Source organism: Lithobates pipiens, unplaced genomic scaffold (genome assembly GCF_037356315.1).
Source record: "Lithobates pipiens isolate NorthernLeopardFrog02 unplaced genomic scaffold, aLitPip1_a1.2 Scaffold_16, whole genome shotgun sequence".
Taxonomy (NCBI): Eukaryota; Metazoa; Chordata; class Amphibia; order Anura; family Ranidae; genus Lithobates; species Lithobates pipiens.
In genome coordinates, this window is record NW_027507748.1 from 493,732,108 (window position 1) to 493,750,256 (window position 18,149).

Here is an 18,149-nt window from a genome sequence, read left to right on the forward strand (position 1 = left end):
ACAAATTCAAACAAATGTTTTTCTGCCACTTATCAAAGGTTGGAACTCTACTATACACCTGATGGAATTGCCCATCAATTAACCACTTGACCTCCAGAAATGTTACCCCCCTTCATGACCAGACCATTTTTTGCGATACAACACTGCGTTATTTTAACTGACCATTCCATGGTCATGCAACAATGAACTCAAATAAAATGTATTTTATTTTTCTTCCACACAAATAGAACTTTCTTTTGGTGATATTTGATCATCACTGTGTTTTTTATTTTTTTTGCGCTATAATCTTTTTTGATCCTTTTTTGGACAGGCAATTTTGAAAAAAAATTTTTTTACTTTCTGCTATAAAACATATCCAATACAAAAATTCAAAATATCGAATTTCTTCATAACTTTAGGCCAGTATGTATTCTGCTACATGTTTTTGGTAACAAAAATCCCAATAAGCGAATATTGATTGGTTTAGGCAAATGTTATAGCGTCTACAAACTATGGTATATGTCATGGGGGGTTATTTACGAAAGGCAAATCCACTTTGCACTGAAAGTGCACTTGGAAGTGCAGTCACTCTAAATCTAAGGGGTAAATCTGAAATGAGTGGAAGCTCTTCTGATTTTATCATCCAATCATGTGCAAGCCAAAATGCTGTTTTTTTAATTTTCCTTGCATGTCCCCCTTGGATCTACAACAACTTTAATTTCAAGTGCACTTGCAGTACAAAGAAAATAAAAAACAGTATTTTAGCATGCACATGATTGGATGATAAAATCAGCAGAGCTTCCAATCATTTCAGATCTTGTTGGTTATTTTTAGAGTGACTGCACTTTTAAGTGCACTTGCAGTGCAAAGTGGATTTTCCTTTAGTAAACAACCCCCATTGTGTTATTATCTGTTTAAGTTCATTTGATGTTATAGCACATGCACTTGGTATATTGTTATATGTGCCTACTGTTTATTATTTTGATATTATGGTGTCACCTGACCTGTGTCATCATTGTTTTTGGTTTATTCATTGTTGAGTACACATTTATTTATTTTTTGCTTTATATATATGTACTCACATTATTTTTACCTAGGTTTACACCTGGCATACACAAGTATTTTTAGCTCTGCACATTTCTTATTCACTTTCACATACAATTAGTCCTATTGTGGTGGTGGCAGCTTACTCTTGGCATTGGTAGCGCAGTCATTTTTTCACTTAACCACTTGCCGACCAGCCACCATCATTATATTGCGGCAGGTCGGCACAATCCCGTGAACCATCGTAGCTGTACATTAGCTCCTTTAAGTGGGATAGCAGGCATGCCCAGCCAGAGGCCCACATGTGCCCACTATAGTGCAGGGGTGCCAATGCGTATGGCAGATGGTCGTGATGACCGATGGCCACACACGAGCGCGGGCATGAGAGCCAGAACAGGGATGTTCTGTGAGGAGAAGAGAGGCAGATTGTGAATTCCTATTAGTTAGGAACAATGATAAAAAATCACAGATCACCGCCATTACTAGTAAAAAAAAAGACAATAATAAAAATGCCAGAAATGTTTCCCCTATTTTGTAGACGTTATAACTTTTGCGCAAACCAATAAATATATGTGTATTACAGTTTGTATTACCAAAAATATGTAGAAGAATACATATCGGCCTAAACTGAGGAAAAAATGTGCTTTTGATAAAAAATTGGGGATATTTTTTAAAGCAGAAAGTACAAAATATTGTGTTTTTTTTTAAATTGCCGCTTTTTTTGTTTATAGCGCAAAAAAAAAAAAAAAACGTAGAGATGATCAAATACCACCAAAAGAAAGCTATATTTGTCAGAAAAAAAGAACATCAATTTTGTTTGGGTACAGCATCACACAACTGCACAATTGTCAGTTTAAGCGATCCAGTGCCGTATCACAAAAAATGGCCTGGTCATTGAGCAGCCAAATCTTCTGGGGCTGAAGTGGTTATCTAAACTATGGTATATATTTATGATTTTTTTTATACTAGTAATGGTGGCATTCAGCGAATTATACCAGGGCTGCGATATTGCAGACTACAATCGGACCCTAACTGACACTTTTGACATTTTGCGGGAACCAGTGACACTAATACAGTGAGCAGTGCTAAAAATATGCCCTGTCACTGTACTAATGACACTGGCTGGGAAGGGGTTAAACATCTAGGGCAATAAAAGGAGTAACTGTGTTTCTGGCCAGTGTTTTTGTGTACTGTGTTAGGTGCTTTTACCAGGGGAAGTGATGATTTTATTCCCTGCTTTGCAAGAACGGTTAAACTGTTTTGGGATGGAATAGCACAAATAAACAATATGCTATTAATAAATAACATTAATAAAACTGGAGTGGACACCTGAGATCACCTTGATCTCAAAAATGCCAGAATATATTTCTTCAATTAAGAAGTCATTACTCAGGCTTTTTTCTTTGTGCAGCTACAGACTTGATTCCCAGATGTTGGCCTTCTACAAAAACTCCTATTAATGGGGAGTGGGCCAAAGAGATGTGCTACTTGATGAGGATGGAAGAAATGGCAGCCCAACACCACAATAGGTATGAAGCTTTTAGAAAAAGGTGGACCCTATGGTTCTTTTTTTTTTTTCTTTTTATCCAAAATTTATTGAACGAAAGGGATGAAGCTACAGTGTCTCAGATTATGAGCATGGCACACCCTCCACTACCCACCGTGTCCTTTAATGCATACATTTACATCTCCACGCACAGCGAACACCATAACATGTCTCTGGCTTAGGGATAGTGCTGATTCTACTGAAAAGAGCAACCCTGTGTCAGTTGGGCCTTGCTACCATGAGCTGGCAGTGGATGGTGGAACAGCTGACTTACAACACTACAGTCAATTCATGGCTGAACACAGTGATGATTTTGTAGCATTCTGGATGCCTTACTTTCAAGAAGTATGAGTTGGGGCTCTGTACCAGCTCCTTCTTCCTCTCCTCTCCTTCTTGGGAGAGGGGTGCAGAAGATCTTCCAGGGGTCGAGTGACTAGTTAGCATGGAAGAGTCTTGTTTGTTATCAGAATTAGCCACATAATATGCTCCACCGACTTAGAACAGCCATGCAGCACCACCCACAGTATTGAAAAAAAGAGCATTCAATCTGTCATTCCTTCGCATCTCTGGGCCTGGTCGGGTTTCCCACATTGGATCAAATGAAGCCACAGTCTTCACTCCTGGGGGTGTCCTTCTGTCAACTCATTTATGTTTCAGCTTTGCAACATACAGTACTCCTCTGGGAACCCAAAGTCTTTTGTTGCCATCAGTCTGAATTAAATGATGCCCTGCGACATTCAACATGGAAGATTCAAAGTGGAGCATTATAGACACACACCATTTGGGTTGTCGGCACCCTTCAATCACAGTGTAAATATGCAAAAAGTGCTGCTCACACGATGATCTAAAGAAGAAGAGAACTTCTGAAAATGATAGTGACTAAGTTATCATGCTGGTCCTTTTGCTTATTTTTGAATCAATTACCGTACCTGTAGTAAGCTTTCAAATAGTGATTTCCGTTTTTAACCTACATATTTTGATCTGCATACTAATCTTGGGTCAGCAATTTAGAAAGTATGGTAACCAATGGGTTGTCATAACAGCCAATCATTAGCTGAGCTGCAATTTACTTTACTTATTTAAGTCTGTTCAGGTATACCCTTAAAGCTGATGGGCTGATTGTTTCTGCTTGCTTTTGGAAGGATCTTCCAGAAATTGTGTGAGAGGATCAGTCACTGGATTATGAATAATTATCTGACCTTAGCCAATCTCTGGGAGGCTGTCCCAGAAGGTGTGGCTGGGTAGAAAATAAATATTGGGAGGATCTGATCAGACTCTCTCTTCCCTTGGGGCCCTTTCCCTGGGAGAGGGAATGTGTGTCTTTGTGTGTTCCAGAGATGTTACTACTCCTAGGCTTCGGTAGGTGTTATGGCGGAGCGACTAAAGAAAGTTGGACTTAAGGAAACTTGCTGGAGGAAACCTGCCTTTGGAAGCTTGACTTGAGAGGTGAGTGCCTTTCATCTGAAGCTCCAGATACAGAACTGTTCACTGAAACTTGCTTGTAGAAGCTCATCTGAGAAGATAAACCAGAGGTTGCTGTTTAAGGATTGTGACTGCTTGTGTCCAGTCTCAGATTCACTAACTGTCCTCTTTTTCTTCAGCATTATTTTTTAGGGAAGCTGTCATCCAATAGTTTGTGCCTTGAGTTTCCAGCAACTGTAAACCTTACTCCCTGCATTTGTTCAATACCTTAATACATTTTCAAAAGACACTCATAGACTGAGCCTGAGTTTGTCAGTGTGCTTCTGGTACTAGAGACAGGGTGGTAACCTCCAGATAGGTGAGGGGACACATTTCATATCCAGAAGTTAATTTGGGAGTTAGCATTACATAAGAGCCAGCTATTATTTTCAGAGGTGGTCAATAATGGCAGCTCTCATTCTGTCCTGAATAAAGGAACCACAGATTATATGGGATTCATACAAAGTATTGCACATTACTATAAGACTTAAAATGTTTTTTTTGTTTTTGTTTAACTTTTCAATTGGAACCCCATTTGTTCTAAAAATAACAAAGACATTTCTGGCTGTAATACTCACTTTCTCCTGAGCACTATCCTCTGCAGTTCTTTTCAACCACTAGATATCAACAGATTTCTGAGTTAAATGATACTCAGCATCGTTTATCTCACATCCTGTGAGTTTAAGTTGTCATGGACCCACTCCCTGAGGTAGGTGTCACCATGGCACCCTGTATTCACAGTACAATAATGCAGAGAAGCATTTACATTATCATGTCAGCAACTCTCTCTGGTAAAGGTATTTCTCAAGTAGCATCCTGTATTCATAGTACATTGATGCAGAGATGCAGAGAAAGATACTGACGTTATCAAGTCAGCAACTCTCTCTGCTAAAATGCTACATTAAATTGCCAGCTTTCATACTGCAGAAGGTGGCACCAACATCTTGCCAACAAGATCCTGAGACTACTGGGGTCAGGAAGATCATAAAAAAATTGGCCCTCATTTCCCATTATCTTCGAGAAGGTGACAAATGAGTAGTCCACATCCTATGAGAAGAAGCTGTAACTCAGTGCATGTACCATCTTCTAGCAACATTTTGAGCTACTCAATATCCCTTGGGATCTAGCTGAAAGTATTATGACATTACCCTCATATACATAACCATGGGCAGAAACCATATGACCCCTCAATATATTAATATTATTATTATATTCATTTGCTTGCTCGGCTAAAAGTATCTAATACTGAGCACATACTTTAAACACAGGCCACATTACTACTTGTTCCTGGGTAAGTCCAGTATCTGCTCTGAGCTGGTATGTGCTCTATTGAGCTCTCGTGATGTAGTGTTTCCTTTAAATTATTGTTTTCTTTTCACATATCATAATTTTATTCACTGTGAAGAACCTATTGAATGCACAAAGAAATGTTTTTCTATTGGGTAGCTTGGGTAGTTATATGCATATGGGAAAACATGGCCATTAAATCAGTCTATGGCTTGGGCTATTGGTATTATGGTGTTTATCCCTCAAAAATAATATGGGTGAAATTTTAATGATTTGAAAATCACTGAGAAATGTTCTTTCAAAATGTAGAAACAACTTAGGGAGAAGCAACCTTGTACAACCTACTATCTTCATTCTTTGCTTCTGATCCTGTTCTTAACCCCTCTTTCTATTCTTTCCTGCCCTCTTCCTTTTCATCCCCCACCACTTCATTTTCTCTTTCTCTCTCCATTTTTGCTTTATTAGATGCTGTTTTTTTTTGTTCAAGGAGCAATGTCTAATTTTTGCAGATTTCAGTTCATTACCCATTGTTGTAGACAGTTTTTGAGTTGTTGTGCTATTTGACCAATGCCTTAAATGAGAATAGTGTGTCAGAGAGCATATATGTCTTTTGTGAATGTTAGATGGACATTGATTATTTTTCTGTATGGTTGTTACTTAACTGTTTTATGGTTAGTGCTTCTTCTTCTTTTCAACAATCATTGCTTAATGTGGTCGATACAGTCAAATCCTGATTGTTGATTTTGATACGTATTCCTTTATTTTAAACTTCAATAAAAAATGTAAAATAGAGAATTTTGAAACAACTAAACAATGTTACCATATACAGGCATTTTTCTCTACTCTACTCTTCTCTGATCATTCTCTAAAACAAAGCAGATAATCAAAAAGAAATATAGATAGATTAGCAAGAAATACTTTGCAAATCTTTTTGTAGTGTCTATGGTAAGGGAGCTGTACTCCCTGAAGGGGTGCTCAGTGGTATGATTTTACTGCTGTTAGTTACTGAAAGTTGAGCTGCATAGTAATATTTCAACACATTAGTTAGCCAAAAGTGCCCCCCCTCCTAAATTTAATGGAGGTACATGATATATTTCAAGTTTTATTTAATTTTAATACTCTCTTTTATCCTCCTCTAAAAGTTTGTAATGCAGTTTTCACTCTTTCAATTCTACAGAACTGTCATCTGCATCCTCCTTTGCCAGTAATCTTCCAACTTTATAGTTAACAGCAAAGGATGTCATAAACAAATAATTCATCCTGGGCTCACAGTTGCGGAAATACTATATACCCCATAATATGAGTGTCATTCTATGCAGAATTAAAGACCACACACCAGAGGATGAAGACTGACAGCACTTGTCACATAACTGCATGGAGGACATTTAGAAAAAAATGTATGTATGCTTACAAGAAATATGCACATTTCCACGGTAGAGTGAAAGGACAGTTGGCAGATACGTTCCCAGTAACACAGCAAAACTAAATTAAAAAGACAATCAAACAAATATGATAGCAGGTATGCTAGGGGTGTCAGAATTTTTAGGTGGTCATAGAAGTCAACAAAGAAGGCTGGCCAATTGTTTTTCTCCTAATGCAGCGTACACACGACAGGACTTAAGTCCGGCAGACTTTCGACGGAGTTCTGACGGAGTTCCGACAGAGTTCTGACGGACTTTTCGAATGAGCGGACTTGGCCACACACAATCACACCAAACTCCGACGGATTCGAACGTGATGACGTACGACTGGACTCGAATAAGGAAGTTCATAGCCAGTAGCCAATAGCTGCCCTAGCGTCGGTTTTAGTCCGTCGGAATAGCACACACACGAGCGAATTTTTCGGTAGGAACTGGGTCCGGCAGAGTTCTGGTGGAAAAATTTGAAGCATGTTCCATTTCTAAAGTCTGTCAGACTTTTGCGAATCAAAAGTCCGTTGCAGCCCACACACGATCGAATAGTCTGCCGGAATTGTTCCGTCAGACTTTGGATGTTGAAAAGTCCGCTCGTGTGTACGGGGCTTTACAGTTCAAAAATAATTACTGGCTCACTTTAGAAGCACTAGTATGAAAATGTATAACTTTTGATATCATTTGCAACTATGGCTATGGTATAGTCACTTTGTACATGCTTAGTAAACATATTTAGCATTTGCTCTTTCTTTAAAGTGTATTATTACTTGTTTTGGATAGAGTGGGGAAATGTTAAAACCATTGACAGTCTATTTTTTGCTACCTTTGTACCATTGTGGAAATTTCCCTTCACTTTCCATTCCAATACTGTAACAGGACGTTAGATGGAATCTTTCAATGTAAGGGAAATTCCTTCTTATGCCGCGTACACACGATCGGAATTCTTATCTGAAAAAAAGCTCTGATGGTTTTCCCGACGGAATTCTGACGGAATTCGTCTCAAGCTGTCTTGCCTGCACACGGTCACATCAAATTCCTATTGTTTATAACGCAGTGACGTACAACACGTACGACGTGACTAGAAAAAGGAAGTTCAATAGCCAGTAGCCAATAGCTTCTGTCTCGTAGTTGAATCTGAGCAAGCGTGATTTTTGGCGTGTCGGAATTGCATACACACGATCGGAATTACCGATAGAAACTTTTTCCGTCGGGGAAAATTGAGAACATGCTATCAATTTTTGGTTGGCGGAAATTCGGACAGCTAAATTCTGATGGAGCATACACACGGTTGCATTTTCCGATGAAAAACTCTCATCAGTCTTTTTCTGGCCGGAATTCTGATCGTGTGTACGCGGCATTAGAGTTCCCTACACCCTTTGGAGCAAGTGTACCCTTAGAAGATTTCCCTTCACCTCTTGTTCTGGGGACAACTCTAAAATGTTGACTTTCTCCTCATGTTTTTTCTCAGTGGCAATGGCACCAGGGCTAACAATGTGGTTGATGCCCCCAATTATGACACAGACAGCAACTAAAACTTGACACAGGGTCTAGCCCTTTCCCAAAACTAACAGAAACTTCCCAAAACTTTCTATCTAGAAATAGACTTTAAGCTATAAGTAAGCAACATTACTGTGCTGGAGATAGAATCTTTTATGGTATTGGTGGGGCTTTATTAAAAATTAAACAAGACACTGGCTACTTATTACTTTCATTAAAAAGAAGTTGAGTGAGATTTTTTCATTTGTGAACATGGGGAAACAAATTATTTTATAATGAAATGCTATCGAACCAATAACAATTACTTAATCTGAAAAAATAATTTATGGCTAAATTTAACAACTATTTAATAATGCTTTGATTTATCTTATTCCAAAATGCTTTCTAGTCTTAATTTGCATACTTACAATCTGTCCACTAGAGGTCCCTCTAACTTTTTAGGAAGAAAGTAAAAAAATGCTAAGTACATAACAATTATATTGCATTGTTATTTATGTTCCTAATCGAGTTCTAACGCTTGCATTTACAGAAGCAAAGTACATTGTAACGCCCCCAGTGCTTCTAAATGCAAATCTAAAAGTCCAATAATATTTTCTGTAATTTTGCAGCTTTCATTTTTATTCTATTCAGTTTAAAATACTCTTTACATTTTATGGCGCATTCCCATATTAAACAATTTATTTTGTCAATAACAAAATAACTTATTTTGAGGAACTAAGCCCCCGGCATGGTGTAAAACCTAAAGTGAACCTTCAAATGTGATAAACCTAACACCACTGATTTTATACAATTCTGCTATTATAATACAAAGAATACATTTCATAATGCATAATAAATATTTAGAGTTTGCATGTATGTGTACCACTAAACATAATTCTAGTAAAGTAACATTAAAAGTTCAGGATTGGACAATACTTTTTTTTCAAGGAAACATCTTTAACTGTGAATGGTATAAGGGTTCTAGAGACCATAAAATGATTTCTTCTAAAAGCAGAAATTGGATTGTATAACAACACAATATGATGAATAACTGGATTAATATCATTAGTAACATAAATATTTTTGTTCTGCCTAGGGTTGTGCTTTAAGATTGGGCCACTTGTTTTTTCCTTGCAAAAACATTTAACTATCCTTTATGAAATTCACCTTTTAAGACCCATATACAATTAGCAGAGGCTGAAACAACAGAAAGTATTGGCTGAAATAGAGAGGTAGAAACAGTAGAAAATAGCTGTGAAAAAAAATACAGCCTTTTCTCTACAGTATTTAACCTTTGCTGACCGCCCTATAGCACTTGTACTGCTACAGATCGGCATCTGTGCACTTTCGTTTGCAGGTGGAGCAACGCTGCTGCTTTCATTATTCACAGCATAAGCCAATATGCAAGTGTAAGACACTTAATGTGAAGGTTCACACAAAAATTAAACCTCCACTTTTCGGAACCCTCCCCCTTTCGGTGTCACATTTGGCACCTTTCAGGTGGGAGGGGGGTGCAGATACCTGGGCATCGACCCCCATGGGAGTCTACGCCTCTTCCCATCCCCCCCACACTGTCTGCTGGGACACACACGGGTGTGTGTCCCAGCACACACCCATGTGTACCCTTGCCGGCCAGTGTCATTAGTACAGTGACAGTGCATATTTTTAGCACTGATCACTGTATAAGCACTGATCGCTGGTTCCCGCAAAAGTGTCAAAATGGTCATTTAGTGTCCGATTGTCCTCCACAAAAATTCTAGTATGTATCCTATAGTTTGTAGATGCTATATATATATATATATATATATATATACACATATATATATATATATATATATATATATATATATATATATATATACATATATAAATATATATATATTTATATGCAGTATCTCACAAAAGCGAGTACACCCCATTTATGTAAATGTTTTATTAGATCTTTTCATGTGACCACACTGAAGAAATTACACTTTGCTACAATGTAAAGTAGTGAGTGTACAGCTTGTATAACAATGTAAATTTGTTTTCCCCTCAAAAAAGTGAGTACACCCCTAAGTGAAAATGTCAAAATTGGGCCCAATTAGAAATTTTCCCTCCTCATGTAAGTCGTTAGTGTTACAAGATCTCAGGTGTGAATGGGGAGCGGGTGTGTTAAATTTGGTGTTATCACTCTCACTCTCTCATACTGGTCACCGGAAGTTCAGCATAGCACCTCATGGCAAAAAAAAATCTCTAAAGATTTGAAAAAAATAATTGTTGTTCTACATAAAGATGGCCTAGGCTATAGGAAGATTGCCAAGACCCTGAAACTGAGCTACAGCACGGTGCCCAAGACCATACAGAGGTTTAACAAGACAGTTTCTACTCAGAACAGGCCTCGCCATGGTCAACTAAAGAAGTTGAGTGAACATCATATCCAGAGGTTGTCTTTGGGAAATAGATGTATGGGTGCTGCCAGAATTGCTGTCAGTGCTCAAACCATATGCCACACACTGCATCAAATTGGTCTGCATGGCTGTTGTCCCTTCTAAAGATGTTGCATAAGAAAGCCTGCAAACAGTTTGCTAAAGGCAAACAGACTAAGGACATGGATTACTGGAACCATGTCCTGTGGTCTGATGAGACAGAGATAAACTTATTTGGTTCAGATGGTGGCAAGCATGTGTGGTGGCAACCAGGTGAGGAGTACAAAGACAAGCGTGTCTTGCCCACAGTCATGCATGGTGGTGGGAGTGTAATGGTCTGTGGCTGCATGAGTGCTGCAGGCACTTGGAGCTACAGTTCATTGAGGGAACCATTAATGCCAACACGTACTGTGGCATACTGAAGCAGAGCATGATCCCCTCCCTTCGGAGACTGGGCTGCAGGGCAGTATTCCAACACGATAATGACCTCAAACACACCTCCAGCATGACCACTGCCTTGCTAAAGAAGCTGAGGGTAAAGGTGATGGACTGGCCAAGCATGTCTGCAGACCTAAACCCTATTAAGCATCTGTGGGGCATCCTCAAATGGAGGGTGGAGGAGCACAAGGTCTCTTACATCCACCAGCTCCATGATGTCCTCATGGAGGAGTGGAAGAGGACTCCAGCAGCAACTTGTGAAGCTCTGGTGAACTCCATGCCCAAGAGGGTTAAGGCAGTGCTGGAAAATAATGGTGGCCACAGAAAATATTGACACTTTGGGTCCAATTTGGACATTTTCACTGAAAGGTGTACTTACTTTTGTTGCCAGCAGTTTAGACATTAATGGCTGGTGTTGTGTTATTTTGAGGGAACAGCAAATTTACACTGTTATACAAGCTGTGTAATTTCTTTAGTGTTGTCACATGAAAAGATATAATAAAATATTTACAGAAATGCGAGGGTTGTACTCAATTTTGTATATATACAAAATATACTATATATATATATATATATATATATATATATATATATATATATATATATATATATATGTATATATATATATATGTATATATGCAAGTGGTTAAAATTTTGTATTGAGTGCCTGCCAGTTAGTGTAAATATAAGCACCCCAAATATAGGTACAGTGGACCTGTGGTATCGTTATTCAGTGTTTACTTTATGCATATTTATTGCCCCTAGGATCGAGTCACATATTCTCTAATGCTAACTGGTTTGTATTATTAAGTGCTCATTCACCAAACCTATGCTTGCAACCTGCCCAAATTCGCATATGCCAGGGGAGCTTGTTGGGAGTATGGATCATATAACACTGTTTTTATTGAAAGAAAAACACAACTTGGTTTTTAACCACTTCAGCCCCAGTACCCCCTTAATGACCAGGACATTTTTTTGCAATATATCACTGCTTCGTTTGAACTGACAATTGGACGGTCATGCGACATTGTACACACACAAAATGTATGTCCTTTTTTTCCCACAAAAGAGCTTTCTTTTGTTGGTATTTGATCACCTCTGCGGTATTTATTTTTTGTGCTATAAACAAAAAATGACAAAACAAAACAATTTTGAAAAAATATATATATTTCTTTAGATTTTGCTATAATAAATATCCCCCCACGAAATAGAAATAATTTCTTCATCAGTTTAGGCCAACATGTATTTTTCTACATATTTTTGGTAAAAAAAAATTGCAATAAGCATATAGTAATTGGTTTGCGTAAAACTTATAGCATCTACAAAATATGGGATATATTTATGGCATTTTTATTATTTTTTTTTTTTACTAGTATTGGAGGTGATCAGGAATTTTTAGCAGGACTGCAACATTGTGGTGGACAGATCGGACACTTTTGAAACTTTTTTGGAACCAGTGACATTTATGCAGCGATCGGTGCTTAAAATAGCCACTGATTACTGTATAATTGACACTGGCAGGGAAGGGGTTAACACTATGGGGAGATCAAGGAGTTAAGTGTTCCCTAGGGAGGTGTTTATAACTGTGGGGGGAGTGGACTGACTGAGAGTAGAGAGAATTTGCTGTTCCTGATCACTAGAAACAGACGATCTTCTCTCTCTCCTCCCCTGTGAGAACGAGGATCTGTTTGTTTACATTGACAGATCCCCGTTCTGGCTCTCTGTGGAGTGATTGCAGATGGCTGGAGGACATCGCTTCTGCCGGCCACGCGCATTGGCTCCGGTGTTGTACCGCGGGTACACACACATGCCTGCTATTGCTCTTAAAGCGGCCAACTTACACCTATGGCAAATCGCGCAGCTGTGCCAACCTGCCGCAGTATAATGACGGCGGCTGGTCGGCAAGTGGTTAAGTTATTTGTTTTTAGTTTGTTAAACCCAGTGGACAATGTCCAATGTTCTTTTTTTAACCTGAATTAGTTTGTAAAATATATATTATATACATTCTGTAATTAAGCTGCCTAATAGCTCCGAATATTTTCCAAGAACATTATTGGTGTAACAAGTTTGGCCAATATCATATATGTGGAAACATGGACAGTCCAGGACTGCCTCTTAAAGTAGAACTATAGATAAAACTTTTTTAAATGTTGGATAGAGTATATTATAACTCCTGTCAGTTTTGTGTTTTTGTTTTTTTGCTATCTGTGTCCTATTGAGGAGATGTACCTTCTTGTTTCATAGCTAAAACATAAAGGGGAAATCCCTGCAAATTATGGGAATTTCTTGGGGCCCCCCGGGTCTCTAGAATTAGCATTCCCATTGGAAATGTTCCCTCTATTACATAACCCAACATTTCAGACTTTTTTTTTACTTTCAAAGATAATGGTAAAGAGTTATATTGTTGTGCCTAATTTATATAGAAATAAAGTATATGGTATCCTCATCCTTATATATTGAAGATTTTTTTGGGGAAAAGACAAAGGGAATTCATACATGGAACATCATAACCACGGTTCACCTTAGAGTCACCCAACAGAATGATGGACTGTCTTGATACCAGGTTTATATAGAAAATACAAATATTTATTATTAATTATAAAAGATTTTTTTCAAAAGAGGAAAAAGTTTGTACATACATAAATAAATACATATTATGGCTATAACATAGACATTCATCATCGGTATCAGCCCCAAGTGGTTAAATTTCTTGTCCTCGAAGTAGTCAGCGAAGACATCCGTGGTGGGGATTGGGATAGAGAGATTTTAAAACGTGAAACCCTATGGATAGAACGCCTAGACGCTCTGGTTCCGCCAGGCTTGAACGAAACAAAAACATATAAGTATTTTCTTAAATGAGAAAAACATTCCCCTTTTCTCTTATTGTTCTTTTATTTATTATCTGCTTCTTCTTGTTCACCTCAGTCCCTCAATTTGTATGGTACCTTGAGAGCCTGACCCACTGTCTCTTCCCTTTGACACCCCCACAAACCCCTGGTGCTAGCTATTAATGTGCTATATGGGCAAATTATCCGTTTTGTCCTAGCACCTCAATCTAGTTATTTATCTAATTATGACTTTGTATTATTTTTCCACAGACCAAGTTAACGTATGGGTGAGAATTGCATATATAACAATATGTAAAAAACGTTGCCAATATAATAGCTGTAAAGCCTTTCTTTCTCTGTTTACCTTTTATCAACATCTATTTACATTGTAAAACGAGGCATGTGACACTCAAATTATGCTGTTGTGAGGCATAGCATGGAGCATGGGAGGAGACTCCCAGGGGCGGGCATGCGCCTCTCCGGCGGCCCTGATAGGCCCCCACATTGTGGGAGGCACCAGGTCCGCTTCAGCAATGAGTCACCGATGGTTTCCTCGGTGACTGTGGCTGATGTGCGTCGCCACGTTTTGGCGCATGCGCAGTAGGAGCGGCGGACCCGGCGACATCATAGCCCTGCGTCCGCGCCGTGCCTGTGACGCCGCCGGGTTGGAGGTTAAAGGTGCGCCATCATGGCGCTCCTTTACAGCAGGCAGAACGAAGGACGTGGAGCCTCCAGGCCAGAACCGTCGTTTGGACTGAGGAGTTGCAGGAGGGACGTTGCCGATTGGTATGAGCTCCCCTATATACCCTGTACCCTAGAACCAAACCTAGACAGTACAAATGTATCTGGCTGACTGAATGAAATTTTTAATAGGTCAATACTGCACACCTATGATAGATTGGGCAAAGACTTGGACTCTCCTTTTGATATAGACACAATGTCCACCGTGCATTAGATCCAATATAGATATACCTTTTCGGGTTTTCCTGGCACACCGACATCTGTACCTGGACTTCAACGCCTATTGGAACTGCTGCATTGCTGCATTTTTATCCATGCTGCTTCTTTTTAAAGCTTCTGGCTATACCGGTATGTGGTCTTTATACCTACACTGTGACTCAAATGTCTATGCCCAAGTTGTGCAAGTCAGCTATATCTATACTTATTATTTAGAAATTTCTTACTATTGTTTTGTAGCTGATTTTGAACCTCCCGTGTCCGCCCCAAAGGGTGGTCAATACCCGACTTGGTAGGGACTACCCGAACTCCAAATGCCTTCCGACATCTGCATGGTGGTGAGCTGCATGCTTCGTGTTTATATCTTTTTCCCTTCTTTTGTTCTCTTTATTGAACTGATTGTAAAAAATACATCAAATACCTTGAAATAAATAATGTTCTTTGTTAAGTAATCTGTGATAAATTTCGTTCTAGACAAACAAGGTCTCCTGAAGAAGCGACAGATTAGTCGCCAAACTAGTAGAGAAACCAAAGACCGTATTGGACACAAAATACTGTCGTAACAAATTTTGTCTATGTTATAGCCATAATATGTATTTATTTATGTATGTACAAACTTTTTCCTCTTTTGAAAAAAATCTTTTATAATTAATAATAAATATTTGTATTTTCTATATAAACCTGGTATCAAGACAGTCCATCATTCTGTTGGGTGACTCTAAGGTGAACCGTGGTTATGATGTTCCATGTATGAATTCCCTTTGTCTTTTCCCCAAAAAAATCTTCATAATGGTAAAGAGGACAAATAGAGAGAGTGAATAGGCACAGACAGTAATAAAAACTATTGTAACCCCTCTCCACACTATCCAAAACTAACAAAAAGTTTTGTCTTTAGTTATACCTTAACTATATGGTTATGCATTCAAACCACGTTTCCATTGGCAGCCAATCCTGCTAGACAATGTTGTGCAGTTAATTTTGAAGTAGAAGAAGGCGTTGTGTTGGACCTTTTGTGGCTTTCTACTGAACATTAATAATAGCACTGTATATGTTTTGATAAAATGATATGCAGTGTGAAAACTAAGCATGTAGCTTATCAGTTACTGTAATTGCTGTTCCAATCCTTACATACAAGCTCTCCCACAGAACTGTGCTGGTATCACATATCTTGCATAATAGTTGGAGCTTATAACACATCTCAGCATCAGTCATCACAGTGTGAAGTGTCTGAGATAACGAGAAACACAAATACTGGCATCAACTCATATTAGCTGTACGATAATCACAATGCAAATTTGTTTTCCCTCTGGCATGAATCATTTATGAAACTGGCTGATTCATCAAAGTGATGTTTGAAGAAATTACAAACCTAATTATTAATTAGATGTATTCCCATGCTAATTGACTTATTTACTACAGCGTGGTAAAAATGACAGCAGAGAGGCCCATTACTTTTAACAAAAGTACTACAATCTTTATGTTTTATAAGTACATTTAAAGGAATGAATAATCTGTCAATATTGAAGATGTGAGATGAAAAATAAAAGTTTTATTTTGGTCAACTTTTACATACAAAATATTGTGAAAATTTGACTTTAGACCTGCAAAGAAACATTTACTCATAGGTTTACTCGTCTTGATGACTGTAAAGATATCCCATAGCTTGACCACCATAATGAATTTGGCCACCTAGACTATAAACAGTAAATAGAAAAGAGTTTGGGACTTTAAAAAAAGCATGCGATTTGGAAGCAAAAAAGAGCAATAGAGGTCAGATAATGTGGATTTATTAGGGGTTAGCCTAGTACATTGCACGGGGCACAGTGGTGCACATTCCATAATCCATAATCCATCGTAATTGGTAAGTACATACTGTATATTAAAAAATTGCACAGCAAGAACATCAATCCTACAACTCATACATCAAAATAATTGAATTCATGTATAAACATATTGCACATAACGAAAATTACTTATGTGGAGCTGATGTATGATGAATATCTATAGGACGAGAAATGGTGTGCCATAAAATTGGTCAGGTGGACATATTCAATGAAGGAAGGAAAAGAAAGGGATGTGTCGAAACCAAACGCCCATACTTACGGGTCAGGTGCGGCTGTGAGTATGGGGGTGGCTGGGAGCATCATCTGGTACGGGAACTGAGGCAGACTAGGCTATATACAGTGCCTTGCAAAAGTATTCACACCCCTTGAAATTTTCCACATTTTGCCATGTTACAACCAAAAATGTAAATGTATATTATTGAGATTTTATGTGATAGACCAGCACAAAGTGGTATATAATTGTTACGTGGAAGGAAAATGATAAATGGTTTTCAATTTCTTTTACAAATAAATATGTGAAAAGTGTGGCGCGCATTTGTATTCAGCCCCCCTGAGTCAATACTTTGTAGAACCAACTTTCACTGCAATTACAGCTGCAAATCTTTTTGAAGATGTCTCTACCAGCTTTTCACATCTAGAGAGTGAAATGTTTGCCCATTCTTCTTTGCAAAATAGTTCAAGCTCTGTCAGATTGGATGTAGAGTGTCTGTGAACAGACATTTTCAGCCAGTCTTGCCACAGACTCTCAATTTGATTTAGGTCTGATCTTTGCCTGGCCATTCTAACACATGAATATGCTTTGATCTAAACCATTCCATTGTAGCTCTGGCTGTATGTTTAGGGTCATTGCCCTGCTGGAAGGTGAACCTCCACCCCAGTCTCAAGTCTTTTGCAGACTTAGTTTTTCTTCTAAGATTGCCCTGTATTTGGCTCCATCCATCTTCTCATCAACTCTGATCGTCTTCCCTGTCCCTGATGAAGAAAAGCATACCCACAACATGATGCTGCCACCATCATGTTTCACGGTGGGGGTGATGTGTTTGGGGTGATGTGCAGTGTTAGTTTTCCACTACACATCGCATTTTGCTTTTAGGCCAAAAAGTTCAATTTTGGTCCCATCTGACCAGAGCACCTTCTGCATGTTTGCTGTGTCTCCCACATAGCTTTTTTTTCGCAAACTGCAAACAGGACTTTTTATGGGTTTCAACAATGGCTTTCTTTTTGCCACTGTTTCATAAAGGCCAGATTTGTGGAGTGCATGACTAATAGTTGTCCCGTGGACAGATTCTCCAACCTGAGCTGTGGATCTCTGCAGAGTTATCAATTATGTGCCACTTTGTGTTGGTCTATCACATAAATTCCCAATAAAACGAATTTATGTTTTTGGTGGTAACATGACAAAATGTGGAAAATCTCAAGGGAAATGAATACTTTTTCAAGGCACTGTACATACAGTATATCTTTCAGAC

The 18,149-nt window shown here is 38.5% G+C and overlaps 1 pseudogene; it reads right to left on the bottom strand.

Moving 5' to 3' along the window:
• Window positions 1-1,942: 1,942 nt before the first annotated feature.
• On the bottom strand, window positions 1,943-4,173 carry LOC143984174 (small ribosomal subunit protein eS27 pseudogene; annotated as a pseudogene).
• Window positions 4,174-18,149: the final 13,976 nt, after the last annotated feature.